Source organism: Pezoporus occidentalis, unplaced genomic scaffold (genome assembly GCF_034315485.1).
Source record: "Pezoporus occidentalis ecotype Australia unplaced genomic scaffold, CSIRO_AGI_Poc_V1 ctg59, whole genome shotgun sequence".
Lineage (NCBI taxonomy): Eukaryota > Metazoa > Chordata > Aves > Psittaciformes > Psittacidae > Pezoporus > Pezoporus occidentalis.
In genome coordinates, this window is record NW_026915932.1 from 5,219,578 (window position 1) to 5,226,876 (window position 7,299).

General features: G+C 46.5%; 1 protein-coding gene across 1 annotated transcript in view; it reads right to left on the reverse strand.

The window, feature by feature from the left end:
* The window catches only part of TFDP2 (transcription factor Dp-2), a 57,292-nt gene extending 55,118 nt beyond the window's left edge, over positions 1-2,174 (reverse strand). The window contains exon 1 of the mRNA XM_062638992.1: positions 1,911-2,174. The gene's annotated coding sequence lies outside the window, so the exon portion shown is untranslated. The remainder of the gene's footprint in view (positions 1-1,910) is intronic.
* Between the last annotated feature and the right edge of the window lie 5,125 nt (positions 2,175-7,299).

Sequence of the window (7,299 nt, forward strand, 5' to 3'; positions counted from 1 at the left end):
CTTGCAGTAGTGGTCAATGTGTGCAAGACCATAGTATTGAGATTCCTTTCAAAGCAACACTGTGCATTTTTCCCAGCTAAATTGTTTGGCTTACCCCCATTACACTGGATAGCTGCTGTCAAGATGCTGTATTGAAAATCGTACCCTACCCCTTTGTAAAGTGAGGTTGCCAGACAGAACCCCCTGCAGCAATAAAGATCATTCCCATCAACGGTGTGGGTTTTTCTGTAAAGTTAATTACATCAATATCATACAAGTCAAACGGTTTGGTTTTGTTGTGTTACAAATGATCTCTGTACAAAAAGGAAGTGGTTAAAAGAAAACCCAATAAATTTACAGTGAAATAAGATCACTCAAATTCACCCATGAGACAATCTTGTTAATTTTCAGGTTTTTCCTCGATATAAGACTACGTCATTTCACCTGTTACTCTTCCCTCTTCTAGAGGCATGAGACTCACTTCACAGCAAAGGTTTTCAACAGAGAATTTGTCCTTTTTTTATTCTTATGGACAACTCTCCTGCCAAATCTATTCTATAATGCAAACTTCTCCTTAATGTTTCATGTTTCTTCAAACTGTAGTTAGCACCCTACACACAAATTCAAACAGAAGTTCCTGAAATTCAGTACTTCACTATGCACAAAACATCCGAGTACACACAGCATTAGCACAAATACAGGCTCTGAAATACAGCTCTGCATTTGTTCTGCAACACTGGTCATCTGTCATGAGTTTTTGCCCCACGGATCACACCTTTTTTTTTGTAAGACAGGATGCAGTATTATCAAGTGAACTAATATGAGAAGGCCAAAGAAATGGAAAAAAAAAAAATTAATTTCGTTTTGAATACCATCAGCATAGACTAGCATAAAATTACTTTTTAACCCAAGATTATAACAAGTTACAACATCACACAACATCCAGTGTTTTGCTCTATTTTCTGTCAGCATAATTAAGCTACAACGATAGAAGCTGACAAATAACTGTTCATTAATGTTTTTATCAGCCTATAGAGTCATGCAAATAATTGAACTGATTTCCGAATTATAAAAACTGACCAAATAATTCCTTTGTTTTTGCATAGTATGTTAAATCACATCACTTTAAACTATTCACTTGCTCTGTCAACTCAAAAAAAATTGAGGAGAAAATGAAAACCAAAGTCCCTTCTGCAGAGAAAAACAGTGCAAATTCTGATACACAGCTCAGCATCATTCCTTTATTCAGCGAGGGAGCACGCTCTCAGATGCGGTTTTCTTCCACATTTCAAGGAAGTTTGCTTATTCCGTATTTTCCTCCTATTGTTTGTACCCTCAATCCCGAAAGACGCTGTTCATATTTGGATCCACCTCTGCCGTTAAACCCTTCACGACCGACGGTCAAGGAAGGCCTGTAACTCAAAGGGCGCAGGAAGAGGCGCTCAATTAAGTTTTGCTGTTGTTGTTGTTGCTGCTGCTGCCGGACTAACCCTCCCCCGACAAAACTCAAGCCCACCACGCTATTAAGTTGAAGCTATACTTGAGCTCCGCCGCTCCCTTTCTGCGCTGTAAGCCCCCTGGGCGGGGGGCGGTCACCTCCCCGCCCGGCCCGCGCCCGCGCACACCCGCCGCGGCGCCGTCCCAGGCCCGCCGCCCTCTGCCGCTCCCCACAATGGAGGAGAGGTGACCCGGCGGCGCGCAGGACGCCTGTCACCCGCCACCCGGGCACGCTGCCGCCCCGCGGGCGCCCGCGAGTGTCAGGCACCGGCTCGGCTCCCTCCCGGGGCGCGAGAGGCGCCCGCCCCGCGTGCGGCTCGGCGACGGGACCGAGCGCCAGACAGAGCGTGGGGGGGAGCGCCGCTCCGGTCCCCCACGAAGAAAGGCGCTACCTCTCCCTCACGGCCCCCACCCCCCCTCGGCTCCCCACTCACCCGCAGGCCCAGCACCGGCGAGGGAAGAGGAGAAGGGGCGGCGGTGGCGCAGTCCGGGCCTAGGCAGCGGCGCTGAAGGGCCGGCGGTCCCTCCGCAGCAGCCGCGACAGGCAGCCAGCCGTTCCGCCCGGCCCCGCGCGCCGACGACGCCTCTCGGCCGGGCCGGCGCCGCGCACTCGCCGCTCGCGAGGAGGCCCCGGAGACGGGGGCCCACCAGGACCAGTCCGCGAGCCCCGGCGCGTGGCGGTGCGAGCGCCCGCAGCGCTTCCAGCCCGGCCGCCACTGCCCCCCTCCCCCCCGCCGCGCGCCCGGCCCCGCTCAGCCCCCTCTCTCCGCCGCCGCTGCGCCGGGCTCTGCCCGGCTCCCTCTCCCCCGCACAAGCTTGGCGGCGTCTGGCAACCGCGTGCGCCTATTGGCCTCCGCGCCGCGTGAGGTCAGACGCCCTCCCCGCACTATTGGCTCGAGGCCGTGTGTGTACACACGCCGCCCGCCAATCCACGGCGCGACAGCGGGAGGGGCGGGGCGGAAGGGCGTGGCCGGCCGAGACCCAAGGCTACCGCCTACTCTCCCGCCTCCGGGCTGGCGGCGGGGCGGAACGGCCGGCGGGGGTTCGCAGTAGCTGACAGCCCCCCCCCCCCCCCCCCATCCCCTCCCACACCGGCGCTGCCCTCCTGAGGCGGGGCGCTGCAGGTCGGTACGAAGTATAAATATTTATAGACACCGAACGGCGCCGCAGCGTCTGCAGACACAGGCCATGCCGGGCCCCGTCTGCTGGTCTGAGGGGAGCTAGCGCGGTTCTGTCCTGGGGACGCGGAGTTCAGCCCTGCCGCGGGGCGGGCCGCCCGAGGTGAAGTAACGTCACTCCACCGTCGGGCTGTGGCGGTCGGGACGATGCCTGGCGTACCTCGGACATGGCTTCCTTGTAAACGTGCCCTGCTCCAGCTCCGTAACTTCCTTCCTGTGACACAAAGGGGCTCTTGGCAAACAAAGAGGTGGGGCGGGGCGGGGCGGGGGGGGGAAGCGGCAGCCCCGGCCCTCCCGGGGAAAGGGGATGCGAAGGGAGCCCGGGAAACCGAGTCCTGTGTGGAGGTGTAGGGGCATTATTTAACAAGTATTTACTTTCAACATACCCTTTTAAAAAAAATAATTTCCACAAAGGAGGATTAAGTATTCTAGAGATAGAATGGTTTGGATTGGAAGGGACCTTAAAGATACCTAGTTCCAACCCCCTGCCATGGGCAGGGACACCTTCCACTAGACCAGGTTGCTCCAAGCCCCATTGAACCTGGCCTTGAACGTTGCCAAGGATGGGGCAGCCACGGCTTCTCCGGGCAACCTGTGCCCAGTCTCACCGCCCTAACAGGGAAGAATTTCCTCTTAATGTATCTGCCTTCTTTCAGTTTAAAGCCATTCCCCCTTGTCCTGTCATTACCTGCCCTTGTGAAAGTCCCTCTCCAGATTTCTTGTAGGCCCCTTTAGGTACTGGAAGGCTGCTCTAAGGCCTCCCTGGAGCTTTCTCCAAGCTGAACAAGCCAAACTCAGCCTATCTTCATAGGAGAGGCCACTCATATATATGTAGGTGTATATATATATATGTAGGTATTTATATAGGTACATATATAATGTTACAGGGAGAATATGAATAGAGAACACTTCTGGGAGTAAATAATCAAATCAGCACTAGTTCCATTCAAAGCAAGGTTGTAACATTTGTTACCAAGTCTTCCTCCTGCACAGCTAGGCACGCATCCAAGCATGCAGTAAACCATTTTTCAAATTTCTATTAAGCAGATTCACCTTAATGCCACTGAACAAGCTGAACAAGGTTTATGTGGATGCAGAAACACTATCTGTATGCCTTAGAAACCTCTAGACCACACACAGAGTATACCATACATGTTAAATTTGCTCTTTTCTTGCTTGACAGACTATTAATGCTGTAGAGAGACATATTTAATCCTGTTTCCTTTACTAAAAAGGGAAGAAACATAAAAAATGAGGTGTTCAGCCTGTAAACCAGATTCTTAAATAAAGGACTAAGGAAAACAGCAAGAACTGTATGTTTACTTCAGTGGGATAGCTCACAACTGAAAATGGAGCATGTGCCTGGGAATTTGCTGACTTCGTGGTTTTAGTTTCTTTTCATCCTCTATAAAATACTTCTATCACAGGCAACAATGCCTTTATCAATATTTGCAGTGTTATGCAAGAAACCTTCGTGAAAGTATTAAAGATATAGAACAAATTACTGTGTAGATCCCTATAGCAGGTACAATCACAGTAACACAAAGGCAACTGAAGCATTCCCTAGCAGAAGCACAGAAAGCACACACTGCCTTAGAAAAGGAAGCAAAATGGAAGCAGACCAGGTTGGCTGGTTTACTGCACTATTCAGTAAGTTACTTGAGCTAAACAAATACTCAAAGCCAGCCTGGATAAAGACAACGCTTCAAATTTCTCTTAGTTCATTGGTTTATTTTTCCGCAAGAAACCCAGATGAGCTGACGTCAAGGTACTGTAAATGATTCTGAACATAAAAAAACAGGTATTTTAACCATTAAGGAGAGAAACGTAAGAAAAGTCACTGCTGTAGTTTGCTTTCAACAACAGACTGCAGAATGAGATGACTGTATATACTGTTGAGTTTGAAGCTGATGAAACAATGATCATTATCAGCTTGCATGAGTATGCTACGGCTTTAACATTCTAGACCAATACATAGTCCTTCAGAACTTACACAAATCCCAAACTTTATCCCAGAATGAGAACTGCACTGAAAAACATCTTGGAATTGTACGTTTACACATGCTAAGGCACAGGTTTAGCAGCTACTCACTGTAAAACCTGCACTGCAGGAAATTCTCATGTTTCCCTCCAGAAACTGTCAGTGGTCTCCCAGCCTTAGAAAAGCCTCTTGGCTCCTGCTGGCTGGTCAGATCCCAAACCTTTCCCTTTCTCAACACATTACTTATCAACATTTGTTAGTTTGATTGCTTTCTTGCCAGCCTACAACCCTTGCCATGATAACCTATACAAACACTAACCCAAAACAGCCTCCTCCACCTCTTTTCTCCAGCTGAACTTGCCCCCACTGCCTATAAAACCTTAAACTAAAATGCTGCCCAATTAATGGGTCTGAGTACTACCATACTCCCAGACTCAATCTGCAGTGCTGCCATACCTGTTTCTTTGAAAAGTACAAATTTGTCTGTACTTTTTAGCTTGGACCAGTAAGAGCACAAAATTCCCATAATTCTATGGCCCACTGACAGGCAAAAGAAAAAAAAGGGTTCTTACCTTTTTTTGACTGCTGAGCCCCTGTGCTGTGCCCTGATCCTGGAAATACTGGGTCTGGGAGAAGGAACTTGCAACAAGAGATTATACCAAAAAGAAGCTAGCAGGCTGAAACAGCAACTCAGTAGTTTCTTTTTTTACTTTCTTCTGACAGGAAAGCAAGTTTAAATGCTCTTGTCAAAACCAGATGAGAGCGACTGAATTAGTTTTAGATAAAATTAACCGTTACATGAGAGAAAAAAAAACCACTGCTTGTATGAAAACAGTACTCAAAAATCTTGGCGAAGTTCATTACAGTGAGATTTTAAACACAGCTGACTTGATTCTTTTCTTAGTTGTGTAAGAAAACTCATACAACTTCTGCTCAGTACTTTCAGCTATCTGAACACTGGTTTATCTGCCATTCCTTTTGACATGCAGTAATTAATTCAGTAGTAGTGAGATTCCTCCAGCATTAGAGGGATTTTTCATGCCATGTAGTTCCCATATACATAATAGGACTATATGTAGTTATGAATGATGAAATTGCCAAACTGGGATGAAATTCTCTACTGTCAGCACCATGTGTATCTGCAAAGGCAGAATGCCCAGAGATCATTAACACCTCTCAACTGAATTTCTAAACTTCATATGTATGATGAGGTGCATCACAGTGCAACATGAAAATTATAATTTATTATTTTCTCTTGAAATTTTATAAAACTACAAACTTGTTAATATTTATCTTTTATATATTTTTCTTGTATTACTATCTTTACTATCAAACTAATTTATTTTTTACTTTTGTATTACCACCTTGACTATCTTTACCAAAGGGCAGCAGGAAAAACTGTGATACTTTAAATAAAGGTTAGTATGAGTGAGTTTCTACAGCAGTCTTAATGTCCTTCTGTTTAGGAAAAACTGAGATGGTGAAGTGCCAGCAAAAGTGTATCTAATTACCTAAATCTCATTTCAAATTCATTATTAAGGTCAATCAATTAAGGGGTCAGCACATAAAAAATTTCCTGGGGAGGTAAAATAATTTACTCTTGTAACAGGTAAGCAAGAGGCTTAATGATCAGTAACCAGATTTCTTCAAGATGCCAATCAGTTTGTTCTCTGGGCAGCTGCACATCACAAGCTGTGGCAGATACTCTAACCTCACCTCCAAAGGCTGCTCCATCTTTGTAGACTTAGACACACCATTCATTTCAGAATGACTTGCTCACTACTTTGAGCCTCTCCACAACAGAACACAGCTCTTCAGGTCATTTGAAAGGCTGGGGTGGTGCCTAGAGTAAGGACTTTTTGCATCTTTAATTTGCAGTAAAGTTTCTCTCCTGTAGATTTGAGGCTACTGAAAGGAAAACAGGTTAAATTTTCTGCTTCAAATTAAACAGCAACAAAAAGTTAACCAGAATAGGTCCTTCTAGGATACTGAGTAAGAAGACTGTATAATGTTTTGGGTATCTTTTGTCTTTCTAGCTGTTCTATGGCCAGGATGAAAACCACCACTATGTAAAGGTACAGAACAAGGCACGTGGCTACTTTCAGAGTTATTTTCAGAGAAGCAATCTGAACGGAATCTGATTCAGCTCCCATAAGAGCTCTGTCTGGGAACAGTGCGAGAACCCTCATCAAGCCCAGAATGCAACAGATTAAGTGAACACACATCAAGCAGACTTCATCAAGAGGGTAATAGGTGGATGTCATCCCTAGGCAGACTGATGAAAATAAACTCCTTCCGTGAGAACAAAGTGTAGAACACCAGTGACTGAGGCACAAACTTCACTCAAAATGCCAGACTAAAAGCCCTTCTTTTCAGCCTAGTAGAACCTTCTTGCCCATGAGCATTTTCTTTAGTAGTGAGGTTGAGATAACAATAAATAATCACAAGCTGAACAGAGGTGTTGAAGCAAAATGAGTGTTCCACCTATCCTGTAACTACAGGTTCTTCTTACCTCAGAGCCAGCAGAGGAGTGGAGTTAACCTCATCAATAGACTAGAGGCTCTTGGCACCTAGACAGCCACATTTTATGGTTCAAAAAGAAAACAAACAAACAAACAAAAAGCCTGCCATATTACCAGAAATCGGCAGACAGACCTGTTTCTG